Here is a 15,577-nt window from a genome sequence, read left to right as displayed (position 1 = left end):
ACACTCCTACCAACTATATAGGAGAGCTCCTATTTCCTTATGTCTTCTCCAAGACTAGATGTTGGCAATGTTTTAAATTCTAGCCACTCTTGTAAGTATAGGTGTTTCTAATTTGCACTTTCCTAGTACTAAGGTTAAGCACCTTGTCATAAGCTTTCTTGCAATTGGGTATCTTCTTATGTGAGGATATTCAAGTCTTTTGGCTAAATTGTAATGGATTACTTATCTTCTTATTGGTTTATAGGAGTTATATAGATATTCTGTATAAAATTCCTTCATAGTTATATGTGTTAAAAATGTTATTTCCCACTTTTCTTTCTTCTAATAACTGTCAATTGGTGAAAAATAGTTCCTAAGCTTGATAAAATATCTTCATATTTTCCTTTATTTTTTCTTTTTTTTTCTTTTCATTTTATTGTTTAGTGCTCATGGTATCCTGCTTAAGAAAACCATTTTTACCCTTAAATCATAAAATATTCATAAAATATGTTATCTTCTGGAAGATGAACCAGAAGGCCCCCTAGGATTTATTTTTTCTGTATGAAGTGAAAGAAAGCACAATTGGCAAAAATAACACAAATATTTACTTACCACCATTTGTTCAGAGTACTTCATTTTCTCACTGTATTGCAAGGTCACTTTTAACAATTAATGATGACATTGTGAATGGATTTGTTTCTGGATTCACTGGTGTGTTCTTTTGATATATCATACTTTTTTTGATTAATGTAGACTTGTAACACTGACAGTGTTGAGTTCTGTAATGTTCTCCTTCAGTTTTTCCTGATTATCCTTGGTTCTTTGTCTTTCCACATAAATATTGGAATTAATTTACTTATTTCCACCAAACCCATTCCTCAAACATATGAGATTTTGATAGAGACTGTACTAATTTGGGAAGAATAAACATCTTTGGGATATTGAGACTCTCCATGATAATCATATTCCCTCCTTCACTTTCCATGGGTAAAATATTACAGCCTGTATGCAGAAGGCTTGCATATTTATTATTTATTTTTAAATATTTGATATTTTATTCCACTATAAAGTTTAGACTTACTGAATTATTTTCTAGTTGTTTGTTGGTTATGTATAGAATTCTAGTTGAATTTAAATATTGATCTATCTAGTGACCAGACTTCATTCATTTATTAGTTTTAGCCATTTCTCTATGAAATAGTTTGGTTTCTTCATACAGGAAGTTTCTAAAAATTATTGTAATGTCCTTATTTCATTGTCTTCTTTAATCCTTAAGGCAATGCCTAACAACTCGATTCAAGAGGTAATTACAAAAGGTATTTTAGAATTGTGCATTTCAAGTTTCAGAAGAAAACTTTCAATAATAGTCATCATACAGTGGAATATTAACAGATGGAGAATGTTTCCTTCGAGCCCTACTGGGATGTAAATGTAAATCCACTTGTGGGTTTATAAGGTTCACCCCAACATGGACATATGCTTGAGGCATGTGAAAGAAATTACAGGATATATTATTCTCACAGGTCTTAGAGAAGAAGATATACCATAGCCATAGTGTGATGGGAAGAAAGGTTAGCACCAAGAAACCAGAATCAGATGAGCAGATGGGCCAAGTGAGTGGAGAACTGTGGGCATGTATCTTATAGCACAAGGTATGAGGGGTGCCATTGTTGTGTTGGAATGTCTTCCAGGAAAGGTAAGAAAGAATTTGTGAAAAGATCTCCCAAAAGGGAGTTTGCAGCCTGTTGGTGAGGATGAGACCCCCACCAGGAAAGTTGCAAGTTTTAAAGCTTCACAGTACATCTACTCTATTGAATGTCTTATTGTGAGTACATTTAAATGACCTCAAATGCTTTTATTCCATCCATTAGCATGCCTATATGTATTTACTTCCCCTCGTTTTTTTCTCTTAGTAAAGAGTTTTACATTAATTGATTTCCCCAATATTAAACAAATCCTGCATTTCTACAATCAGTTCCACTTTCTCATAAACATATCCTAGAATCAAGGTTCCTAATACTCTGTGTAGTATTTTCCTGTTAAATGCTTTTTGAAAAATTTTATTGGCATCTATTATTTGCACAAGAGGGATTTCATTGTGACCTTTTCATACATGGATACAGTGTTCCTTAATCCTATTCACTCTCCCTCTAATACTCTTCCTCACACCCTTCCTGCATTCTTAAAACAATTTCAACAGCTTTCATCATTCTGTATGAAGACATGCATATAACTCACACATCACTATCATTCACCCCATCTATTGGCATTCTCCACTCCCATTGGTACCTGTCTCCCTCAACAGAATCTGTTTTACTTTCCTGTCATTCAGAGAATATTAGTTTGCAATCGTCTTCTTCTGCTGTGGGATCAAGACTATGTTGGCTTCAAAAAGTCACTTCATAAAGTGACTTCAGACATTATCTTTCCATAGTCTGAATGTAATTTGGTTTGGCATTTACATTAAATATTTGATCATAGTCACCAGCAAAGCTATTTAGTACTAGGGAAATAGTTCATAATTCAATTTTGATGAACAAGTCTGTTTCTTTTCTTTTCTTTCCTTTTCTTTTTTGTTCTGGTCCTGAGGCTTAAACTCAGAGCTTGAGCACTGTCTCTCAGCTTCTTTGGCTCAAGGCTAGGACTCTACCACTTGAGCCACAATGCCACCTCTGGCCTTCTCTGAGTAGTTTATTGGAGATAAGAGTCTCAGGGACTTATCTTACCCCAGCTGGCTTCAAACTGAGATCCTCATATCTCAGTCTTCTGAGTAGCTAGGATTATAGGCATGAGCCACCAGCTCCCAGTTTGTCCCTGAGCTTTTGAGTCCAAGGTTAGTGCTCTACCACTTGAGCCACAGCTCCACTTGCTTTTTTGAGTGGGACGAGGTAGATAATTGGAAACAAGATTCTCACAGACTTTCCTGCCTAGGCTGACATTAATCCTTGATCTCAGCTTCCTGAGTAGCTAAGATTACAGCACCAAGCATATTCTTTAATGTATAAAGACCCATTCACATTTTTCCTGTTTTTGTTTGGTTTGTTTGTTTGTTTGTTTTGTCGGTCATAGGGCCTGAACTCTGGACCTGGGCACTGAGCCTCAGCTCTTCAGCTTAAGGCTAGCGCTCTATCACTTGAGCCATAGCTCTACTTCCAGCTGTTTCTGCTTATATGGTGCTGAGGAATCAAACCCAGGGCCTCATATATGCAAGGCACGCGCTCTACCACTGAGCTACCTTTCCAGCCCTGTGTTTTCCTGTTTAAGATGAAAAAATTAGTATTTTATCTATTCTGATGATTTTTTATTGCCGTAGAGTGTTCACAAATCCTCTGATCTGTTAATGTCTATAGAATTTGAGTGATTTACTTCTCTATTTCACATGTTAATCTTCCTTTCTCTTTTTTTCTTGATTTTTTTCTGGTTATGGCCTATCAATTAATATTTTCTTCTTTTTTTGTTTGTTGAGACAGGGTCTAAGTATGTAGCTCAAAGTGAAACCCACTGTGTAGTCCAAGATAGTCTCAAACTTCTGACCTTCCTTCCTCAGCCTCCTGAGTGTTGGGATTGCTTATATAGGTTAGCATATTTAACTTTCATTAGCATTTCTAAAGAATCAATTTTTAGTTAATTTTCTCTATTATACCTTTATTTTCTGTGTCATTAATTTCTGTCTAATTGTTTTCTTTCTTCAATTTTCTGTTCACTTTAATTTTATATTGTTTACTTGACTTGTTCAGATGTATATCTATACCTAAATGATTATCAAGTTTTCTTTATTCCTAACCTATGAATTTAAGTATATAAATTTGCCTCTAATCATGCCTTTAACTGCATCACACACAATTGATATGTCATGTGTTTTTTATAATTACTAATAATACTGTCTACTTTTCATCATTCTTTATTTTTGATCCATGGGTTAATTACAAGTACATTACTTAATTTCCACACATTTGTGTAATTTTTAGTCATGTGATATTAGTTTGTGCTACACTGTGGTCAGAGAAAATGTTCTGTGTCGTTTTGGATCTCTGAAACTTATTCAGATTTATTTCTTTTCCAGTCCATGGCAAACTTCCAATTAAGGCTATAAAAAGAGGAAAATGAATGCTAAAGAATTGAGAGAATAAAAAACCCAAAATAGTAATATGATAGATTACACTCTAAGCATACCAGTAGTTTCTTAAGATACAAATAAATATATCAAGTAATATGGATTCTTAATTGGAATTAATGAAGCATCTTCCTTCTGTTGGCTCATTAGTCCTTTATTCTTTCTCTCTTCTTTAGCAATTACTCTATAAATTAAAGAAAATGATCATCTGTTGATATATGTTACAATGTTCAACGGCATTGGGTATAGTCTGTTGTTGTTGGTACCAGTGTTCTAAAAAGATCAATTAGGTCAAATTATTCATAACAATTCCACACATATCTTCGCTCATCTGTAGCAGCCTGGTCTCCTAGTTACTCAAAGAACACGCCGAAATCTCCTACACCAATGATAGATATTCTAGCTGCTGTTTTTTAGTTTTAGCAGTGTTGACTTAATATCTTTTAAGCCCTGATAATTCTGATCTAGAATTTCTTTATCTTCCTATGTCTTGATTCTTCTATTACTCTGAAATATCTCTTTGTATCTCTACTACTGCCTTTTGCCACTAATATATTTTTCTTGAAAACTTAGGATCCTTACATCCAAACCATGTCTTATTTCAGTAGCACCCAAATGGGATTTTGAAAATAATTTAGATGAAAAAGAATGTATATTACTCGATATATTTATTTGTAAATTAAAAACTACTTATAGGCTTAGAGTATAGTTATCATATTACTATTTTATTTTTATATTCTCCCAATTCTTTAACATTTATTTTCCTCTTTTTATAGCCTTAACTGGAATTAATGAAGCATCTTTCTTCTATTAGCTTATTAATCATTTATTCTTTTTCTCTTCTTTAGCAGTTACCCTACAAATTTAAAAAAATCATATCATCTGTTGATATATACTACAATTTGTGATTTTAACCACTTTTGAAAAAGTGAAGGGGGCTTGGAGTGCTTAGTTTACACTTATCACTCCTTCCTTTAGTGTTATTATTGTCTTTTTCTCAATTTCTGTACACTTTAAATCCAATAAGACATTGCAGCTTACTGTTTTAATCAGCCAACAGTTAGATTCACTGTGCAATTACCACTTCTATTGTTCACCCTCCTTCCTGTCCTTTTAGATCCCACCTGGATCTCCCTCTGCCAGAAATCAAGTCTTTAGATATTTTTCTGGTATTAACCAGTAGGCCACAAATGCTCTCAGGATTGCTTCCTTCAAAAATATTTCATCTTGATCTTTAAATATCCATATTGAGGTCTAATTGACACAAATGGGATATAGTTCAAATATATCATTTGATACACACAAATGCACACACACACACACACACAGAGGTAAGGAATTGTCACAATCAAAACTGATCAAACTCTTCTGACCCACTCTTTGTCAGTATGCATTAATTATAAGGAATAGTGGGTTTCATTATGACATTTGCACACATGTTTACAATGTACCTTGATCACATTCATTACCTCCCATTACATTCTGTTATCCCCCTTTCTCCCTGCTGCTGGTCCCCTTCCCTTTATCTAAAAGTCCTCACTCTAGTCTCATGTCTTTTTTTAAGCTCTAGATTATACAGAGGAAAGGCAACAGTCTCTATTTGTCATTCTGAGTTCGGCTTGTTCATTTAACATGATGAATTCCATTTTCACCCCTTTTCCTACAAATGACAAAATTCTATTTTTCTTTAATGGCCTTGGGTATCCATGAAGTATCTGTACCACATCTTGTTTATTCATATACTCCTGGGTGAGGACAATGCTGATTCCATGACTTGGTTACTGTACTCAAGCCTGGTTCTAATAGTCCAGATGAGGAGCATACCTTTTGGGTCCATTGAACCAACCCATCTTTTCCTGGGCCTTCATGTTAAGTTCAACAAGAATCCAGACAAATATCTGCCCTTCCCTGGCCATTGATAGCAGCAAACATATTGTGCTTTCATGTGCCATGTGCCCTTCCAAGCACATCATACACTTGATATTTATCTTGCGTAATTAATCTAAATGGTAAGCCTGAACCTTAGATGTTGTTGTTTCAGAGTTGTGTTCTGCCCAGCTCAGACAGGCTCTTCAACCCTCTAAAATCAGCATGGCTCACTTAGACTGGTGAAAATCTTGCACATGAAAATTTCACAATATGTGAATGTCTAGTCCTACATAATTTATCATGTCTCAGGGTACATGCATATATATATATATATATATATATATATAATCATTCAGTGTGTTTACTTGTAGATTTATAGGCACATTCTAGGTATGTGTAGCTTTTATAAAATAATATTCAATGAAATTAACTCCAAAAAAAGGAAACGAGTCATTTTAGTTGCCATTGTTGATGTTTTTGTTTTCTTTTCTTTCTGTCTTTTTTTTTAGTTAGTTTGTATTTGGGAGAGTAATGGAGGACATACAATATGGAACACGGGTGAACAAATACAACAGTGATACTAGACACTGTGTGGAAAATGAACTGGATATCTTATGGGCAGGATGGGAGGGAAAAACCAGCGGAGAGCAAAGGAAGGGGAGACATGGTTCACAAAAATTTTACTCATTACTTGTTACCTGATTCCTGTAACTATAATTCCACCATATACCAACTCTACAATAACAATATAAAAAGAAAGAAAATTTCACAGTAGTTCCATATTAAGCAGTAGATCATAGTGATTTTCAACATAATTTGTTTTTTGTGGGGATTTTTGGACTATTTAGAAGCTATAAGTAAATATACAGAATATAAACCACCAGTCATTCAATCACCAACACACACACACACACACACACACACACACACACACACACACACACACACACACACACACACACACTTTTAGCAACTAATTATATCCTTTTAACCTTTTGCTATTCTAAATAATACCATAGAGAAATCTTTCTCACAAATCCTTTGAGCATAGCTATCATTACCTATTTGGGATATATTCTTATAAGTAGAAGCACTGGATTAAGACGAAAACCTCATGGCTTCTGATATCCTCATTAATTGTTAATTGGTTTGATGAGCAGGGATGTGGAGGAGGATACACGGTATGTGGATGAATGCCAAAGTGAATTAAAAAAAAAAAAGCAAAATGCAAAACAGACTATTCCAGAACCACAATACTTTTCAATACAGTCCCCAATAGTTTGTGGTCTGAGGATACCATATGATCTGTCTATATTTGTCCTTTTAGAAAGAGAAGGGGGGAAAAAAGATTTAATTTTCAAAGTCAATAGCTTTTTGTCTACAGACAGAATGAAGATTTGTCTGTCTGTCCTTTGTTTTTGCTTTCGATGATGTTTCTCTGGTTTCAATTGTGTTCACTCAGTCAAGGAAATCATCACAAAGCACGTTCTTGTGTATAATGTGGACTGACAAGCTTAGACCCAGCTTCTGCGGTTGCTCCTTCATAAGGAGTAGTTTCTCTGCCACACTTTGTTTGCAGTTCCTCCAGGGGTGGCCCTCCGAAGTGGTGAATGCCATTTTTGTTGAAAGGGTTAGGAAAGGAAAGTAATCTAACTCTACCTAAGACAGAATGCAGTAAACCAGTGCTGTATTTCCATTGCTGTTGGAAAAAGAACAGCAAATGACAGCAAACTTGAATAGCTTGATAGGCTCACGGTATAAATTACCTAGCGGAAGAGATGTGTTGGGAGGGAGAGTGGGGATTTGATCTCCACCTTTCAGTTTGCAGGCATTGTCAACCACCATGTACAAAAGTTGGCTCCACAAACCTTGGTTTCATCCAGGATACCAGGGAGCAAGCCAAGAGGGTTTCTTTTTCCCCCTCTTGCTAAGTTTTCAGGATTGGTCTTTTGTGGATATGTTTACATTGGTGAATAAAACCAGAGTACTTTAGTCATTTTGCTACAGAAGTGTGTTGTTTTTTTTTTTAACTGTGGGTTGGGCCCCATTAGTGGGTAATAAAATCAATTTACCAAGTCATTACTAACTTGTGTAATGAAACAGCTTGTCAAGTAGAATAGGAAAAAAAGAACGGAATGAATTGAATAGAATAATAAAATAAAATGAATAGTGTCCAATGCAATAGAAAATATGCACATGCATCCCACAAGTGTGGTTTTTGTGAAACTTTTGTTTGATTAGATTTACATATGTGTATCTATTGAGGACTTTAAACAAACATACATTTATCATGAATCATGATCAACTAAATACTGAGGGGAATCTTTTCCAATTTTTCCCCTCTATTTTGAGGATGGTTGGTATATAGACAATTTTCTGAAGTGTTTGTTTTGAATTAAGCAGGTTGTACTTTAGAGTTTGGTGTTGCAGTGAACTTTAGTCTTCATGTTGATATAGACAGTCACAATGTCCTTGCTTCCAGAGCTGCTGGTAGAAAACAAACTTGGTATATCTGAGTCTGTCTTTTATTATCGACCTATACTGAAGACAGCTCTGACAGTTGCATTCTTCTCAAATGTCAGATAGTAAATCACTATAATAATGTTCAAATATCAACCTCTGGTTCCCCTTACTTTGTAAGGCTGGTGATTCATCTCAATACTGTAAACCTACTTGCCTGTAACTGTAGTTAATAATTTGCCACCCAGTAAAGTCACATATAGTTTATCGTGCTGACATATGCTGACTTTAAAACTTCACTGTGACAGCTTGATAATAGAATAAGTTCTCACGTATGCGCAACCATTTCCTCCAATTCAGCGTAATTCAAACCTGCTATTTGCTTTGTGTTTAACATTAAGTGGATTCACAAACCTGGGTAAGATATAGATAGCGATCCAACTCTATGTAACTAAATGAAACTAGGTGTTTAAATACACACCTACAGATCATATTAGCATGTAATACATTCAGATAAATACACCTGTTCATTAGTACCTCACCCTTACTAAATGATAGACTAGTTGATGTCAAAAATAAAAATAGTTTTAGGAAAGTCTTAGAGCTGAGATGTTAGTTTCATCTATCTGAGGCACTGTTTGAAGGATTTGGGTTGTGTTTGAGCTCAGAAATAAGGGCTTGGTGTGTTTGATTAGCAATGTCTGTGAGGGGAGGGGCAGTGGTTTGGCTCATGCTTACCTGAACTTTTTAGGGGTCTTTGAAGCATAAATCACTCCCCATGCTGAAAGGAATAACAACAAGTGGGTGTTACACAGAGTTAAGTCTTTCAGAATCTCCTGTTCCTGTTGTTCCTGTTCATGTTCATCTAGATCATATCTCATGAATGTTTGTATCTGTCTCTCATTTCCATTCTGATTGTCATTGTTGTGTTTTTTGATCCTCATTAAAAGAATTATAGTAGACACTTTGTAATGTCTTTGTTGCTTCAAGGGCTTAAAAGTTTTTGATGGGGTCGGAGGTCATGGAGTCTATTGAAAACCATGAGAAAGCTATGTACCATCTCTCCAGAAATTGAGTGCTTATACAAATGTCTGCAAATTAGTTAAGGAGGGTTGTGAATTCCCTGAGTTCTATGCTTAATTAACATTTCCTGGTCTGGTTTCTCTCTGTCTCTCCTCTGTCTGTCTGTCTGTCTGTCTCTCTCTCTCTCTTTCTCTCTCTCTCTTTCTCTCTCTCTCTCTGTCTCCCTGTCTCCAATCTAGCCCTCAATTTTCTATCCCTGATGCACAATTTGGATCATATTATCTCTGCTCAAATCCCTTTTCTGTTGTGTTCAGAACAAAACCTCAATCTTCTTGGATTAGAACCCCAAATTGCACAGGTTTCTGACTCGTTTCTGCCTTTGTAGCCTTATCACACTCTTCACCTCAGCATCCTCCTTCCAGATACCAAATCTGAAGCCTTCTAAGTTAAACCAGAGTGCTTGCTATCCCCAGGATTTCCTGCATTTTGTGACATAGTCTCTGCACTTTCTACCTCCTTCCCTCTCTGTTTCCATAGCCAGACCCTTCCTCAACTGCAGGCCTTCTTTTCCAGCTCACTTAGGTTGTGGCTGTGGCAATTGGACCTGCACAGCACCTTGTGCAGGCCTTCTACATTCCGATGGGTATGTACCTGTCTGCCTTTAAATCCTTTCCCTACTCTCCCTTACTGTCCCACTGAGAGAAGGCCTCCTAAGGCTTGTGCCTGCTCTGGATTCAGAAGAAGGCTTTGGGAAAGAAAGTCGCACTGAAGGAAGGGGATATGCAGGGTCCTTTTTCTTCCCTCCTTCTAACTCAGCCAGCCTCACTAATCACCGTCTTCTCTCTCCATGGTGCTTTCCATTTTTGTCTGGATAACTCTTGTCATAGGGCTGTAATAACTATACCTTCATTCTCATCTAGGTAGTTTAAAGATTTCCTACATTTCTGAGTTCCTAGATGCCTCCTTCTCCTTGTGTGACTACCTACCTTTTCTTTTACCTAACTAATTGCCTGCATTATATATTCCTCTATTTAAATACTTAGGTTATCCTATATTTCTTCTTAGATAAATCTCCACCTGTACAGCTGGCATTTGATGGATATTTGCTAAATTGTGTGATAGGTTGAGTCCTATGTGTGTTAACTAGTGAATAATAATAACATTACTTGGGGTAATAGCAAATCATCCGAAAACTCAGAAGTTTGACAGTATTAGCATTTATTGGCTTAGGAATCTAAAGGTTGCCTGTTTAGTTCTTACAGTCCCCAATAGGCTTCTATCATCAGCTGTACATCAACAAAGGAACTTATCTTGGCCTGCTATGAGTCAGCTCTACTGTATGTCTCTCCTAGGTAACAGGCCAGCTCAGGTACATTGTTGTGGTAATCACAGAAGGGCATAGAAACACGTAAAACACAGGACTTCTTCAAACTTCTATAAGCAACATAGCTGATAACAACCTGGTAATTAGGCAAAGTAAGTTACTGGACCACAAACAGAACCAAAGACAGCACAAAAATAGATTGAACCTCTTCAGTAAGAAGAACTACAGTACAAGAGGACAAAATTACAGTATAAGAGAGACAGTGCTGCACCTATTCTTAACAACCTCCTGTTATGCATTAAAAAGTTGTCAGGAAGATGTCTCATGTTAAATATCTTACTGCAACTTTTTAAATGCTGGTGGCTCATGCCTTCAATCCTAGCTACACAGGAGATTGAGAGCTGAGGAATATGATTCAAAGCCAGCCTGGTCAGGAAAGTCTGTGAGACCCTTATGTCCAATTAACAATTAACAATTAAAAAGCCCAAAGGGGAATCTGTGGTTCAAGTGGTAGAGCACTAGCCTTGCACAAAAGCTCAAAGACAGCACCCAGGCCTAGAGTTCAAGTCCCAGGGCCAGGAAAGCAAGCAAGCAAGCAAGCAAGAAAAGAAAGGAAGGAAGGAAGGAAGGAAGGAAGGAAGGAAGGAAGGAAGGAAGGAAGGAAGGAAGGAAGGAAGGCACATTTTAAATTAGGGGAAAATCTGCATTGACAAAGTTTACAAAGGCAAAGCAAATGAATAGGAGCTTGTTTCTGTAGAAGATACAAAGCATGAGTGCATTGATAAGAAAGTGTTTAGCAAAAAAAATAGACAATTGGGAGGAAGAAAGAGAAGGAGGGAACAGAAGGAGACAAGGAGGGAGAGAGAGAAGGAGGAAAGAAAATATCATAAAATAATAATAAACCTTTCAAACATACTCAAATAGGGGCTGGGAAGCCGGCTTAGTGCATGAGGCACTGGGTTTGATTCCTCAGCACCACATAAGCAGAAAAAGCTGGAACTGGCGCTGTGGCTCAAATGGTAGAGCACTGGCCTTGAGCTGACGAGCCCAGAGTTCAGGCCCCAAGAACAACAAAAAATAAATAAATAAATAAATAAATAAATAATTACTTTCAACTTGATTCACTCAAGATTTACCTGCATTAAAACAAAGGTTCCATTTATCTACCATCAAATAGGTAAATATAATATTTAATAACTGGTTATGTTAGCAAAGACATGGAGAAATAGGACTTTTAGATATGAAATATAATTTAAGCTGCTTCTGAAGAGTCTAATTTAGAAATAGGAACCAAAATAAATTTTGCATTCTCATTAAATAGCTAATTGTCCTATACATTAGCTTACATATGAGAAGTGGTACTTATGCAGTATTATAAATTAGAGTCCTTTGAAATAGTAGAAGAAAAGTCTACACTGGCTTTCAGTAAGTGTGATTATGGCTTAATGATATAAGGGGATACTCTGTAAGTGTCAAAATACAATTTTAAAAGACTGAGTAAGCCCTTTAAAAGCAAACACAAAAGGAATGTAGGCTACTAATGCTATTCAAACAGTTTGAGACAGCTCCCTAGATAAATAGAATTAACTTTTGCCATATTAACTTTTTGAAATTAAATTAAATATAAATTTAATCCTTCTAAAAGTTTGCAGTAACATACACATTATGTATTTGCTATTTTTTTCTGTAAAGTTACATTTGTAAAGAGTGATTTATAAATAACATACTAGTCAACCAAGGTAAAGATTCCTTTTATACCCTTTACCCTTCAATTTGCATTAATTGGGAGCAGCCATGGGAAATAGAGCCAACCTCACCTCAGGTTGATGGCCTAATAAAATGAACTGTTTCATGCCCAAAAATAAATGTATTCCAAATATAAATATGATTCAGTTACAAAACAGATTCTTATGAAACCCCAAAATAACTGCACTGTTAATATATTGGAGCCCCAATTAAAAGTGTGTAAAGAACACACATTCTGAGCTAAAGTTGTCCCAGGGAGGGATTCTCATTTTTGCTTTGAATCTTGTGTAAACAAAACTGGGCAGTCTCCTTTCAGCCTTAAACAAATCCACAGCTCTCTGTTTTCTAAAGAGAAGAATGCAAAATGGGTCTGTTTAAGTTGGAAGGGTTTAAGTTGGAAGGGTTTGGGCCTTGACCTTGCTTCTTTAAATTGCCTTCATCATGGGGAAATCACTTTGAATTTGTCTGCTTGAAGGATTCTAATTTAGTTTGCTCTCAGTTGGAGACATCATGAATGAGATGCTATGTGTTTGTATAGTAGCAATATTTGGAAGCTACCCCCGGTGACAGTTTTTCAGTTTCTTCTCAGCTATTTAGAGCCCAAGGCTGTTCCCAGGTGTTCATAATAATGCCCATCAGACTGCCCAAGTAAGAGTCCTGGCCAATCTTGTTTTGTTGTTTGCCTTTAGGTAAAATGTTAAACATTTCTCTTTTTTCCTTTTCCTCATCTGGAAAATAGGATTGTTAATACTGCCTTATATGGTCACCAGGAGGATTAAATTACATGAAACTAGGTGAAAAATTATCACAACCATGCCTATCCAGTGTGCTTAATGAATGTTATGTATAGAAACATGTATTGTTCATTATGTAAGAATTTTTAGATTATGTTCATGAGCCAACTTTATATATATATATATATATATATATATATATATATGGAATATATGTGTATATATATTCCTCAAAGTCTAAAATTTAAATTCTCAAAAATATAAGTTGAAGGGTAAATATTATGTCTATACAAAAGGCACTGCTTATTTTTAGAAATGAATGTCAAAGATAATGATGTGCATTTACTCATAATTGCCATAAAGCTATGATGACGGTTACAAACAAGCTTCTTCTTCTTGGTGTGTTGATTTAATCTTTCAGAATGCTTTTAAGACACTCTGCTCTTCTAAATGTCCCAGCCTCATACTCCCAACATTCCTGGTGGTCTCATAAACAGTGAGAAGAAAGCAAACACTTGAATCAGAAGGTTTATAGCAAGAGCAATAGACAGAGATTTTGAAGGAAATAGATAAATTCAATTCCAAACTCTTTTTCTGTGTTGCTTTTAGGAGGAATTAATAATAAGCAAGTCCATTTTTCACTACTATGTGTTGCCTTTTCTACATGGAAGAACCCAAATTTGAGGAACCAAGAGTGGAGTACAAAGACAGTTTGCACACACACACACACACACACACACACACACACACACACACACACACACACGCATATGCTTGCATGCATATGCACACCCACACATAACCAGCAATCACTTTAATGACATAACAAGCGTTTTTATGGTGCCATAAATGTTGGGTGTTGGGTGAAGAGACAATGACTGAGTATTTATTCGGTGTGGCGGTTGGAAGGAAAGAGCTGCTGTGGATCCACAGGGTAGAACAGCCATGAGTGCTGCTGAGTCAAGTATAGACAGAGATGCAGGCACAGAGACTCCTGTCATCGCATACTGTTGTGCTGGTTATGTGAATGTGTTTGCGAATACAAATTTTAAAAATGGCCAGGAGAGAGATAAACCCATTTATGTTCTGAGTTTAGGTTAAGGTTGTCAAAAGAAAGTGTACCTAGGTTGTACTCATATTTTTAAGTCCACAAAAAGAACAAGTATAACAACAAACATTAACAGTTGTCAATTTAGGGTAGTGGGAAGTCAGACTTTTTATCTTTTATTAATCTCTGGTCTTCTGGGATTTCTAAGTTATGCACAGCCACAGATCATGGGAGTTGTTTGTGTTTTTTTGCTCTTTGTTTGTTTTAATTCTTTACTGTTAGGATGATGTGAAAGGGCACTGAGACCAACAATTCCTGGATGCCCAACTGAGCACTGCAGTTGAAAAGGACCTTTTCCCTTGCAGGAAGAGAAACAAAAGATGTGGGTTATTTGTCTGCCTTTCTAATCTTGTTTATATCGGTGCAGTGTTTTCAGTATGATAGCCCAGAGCAGAGTCTAGATCACTCAGTTGCATCATACCAGGCTCTATACCCTGATGCCTCTGCCCCCAGTCACCGGTGCCATCTAGCATTGCCTCCAAATCACACACACACACACACACACACACACACACACACACACACACACACACACACACACACACACACACACACAAACAGTTTATCTGTTACGACTTAAACTGGGAACTATCCTCTGACAGGAAGCTGGACTCTTCAGCATGAAATTTCTCATCACTTTGATGTTTATGCCTGTCTCTCAGCCAACTTTTGGGAATCCAAAACTCTTAGATTTTGTTTTTGAAACTCTATAGAAAAGTAAGTCTATGGGAGCCACTAAAGTCATTCCGTTTCTGTACTGCTATAAAGTCCCTCCCCCTGAAACTGTCTTCTCCTCAGAATGAGATTTTTATCTAGTCTTTATGCAGCTATTCAAAATCAGAGACAGCTCAGAAACTAGACCCTACTTAAACAGAGAAATAAGAGCAGGTACAGATTGATCAAATGTTAAAGAACTTTAAAAAAAAACGTATATTTATGTTGTGTTTTTTTCTTTTCTAGATCTGTGGATTTGTTTCCAGTTGGCTGACCTGCATGGATGCCAAGTTCTGCACATGATTTAAGAATAAGAAGGTCAGATGCCAAGATTGGCTTGACTATTTGCAAAATCATGATTTTTACTATTAACTGACACTTTTTAGCATTCTAGGAATTATCTTCCTATTATGACATTGTTGCATTTGTGATTTAACATAGTTTTGAATTGTGTAGGTATTCAAAAGAATGGTGAAAAATTTATTCAGAAGCAAAGTTGGTATGCA

The 15,577-nt window shown here is 36.2% G+C and overlaps 1 protein-coding gene across 9 annotated transcripts in view; it reads left to right on the top strand.

Annotated features, from left to right (window-relative positions):
- The window catches only part of Thrb (thyroid hormone receptor beta), a 365,706-nt gene that overhangs the window by 144,619 nt on the left and 205,510 nt on the right, over positions 1–15,577 (top strand). For all 9 annotated transcript variants that reach the window (XM_070018705.1, XM_070018706.1, XM_070018701.1 and 6 more), the window contains one exon: positions 15,318–15,389. The gene's annotated coding sequence lies outside the window, so the exon portion shown is untranslated. The remainder of the gene's footprint in view (positions 1–15,317; positions 15,390–15,577) is intronic.

Source organism: Dipodomys merriami, unplaced genomic scaffold (assembly GCF_024711535.1).
Source record: "Dipodomys merriami isolate MVZ:Mamm:240054 unplaced genomic scaffold, mDipMer1.0.p SCAF_13, whole genome shotgun sequence".
Taxonomy (NCBI): Eukaryota; Metazoa; Chordata; class Mammalia; order Rodentia; family Heteromyidae; genus Dipodomys; species Dipodomys merriami.
Note: the sequence above shows the minus strand (reverse complement) of the source record. Positions and strands in the feature narration are given on the sequence as shown.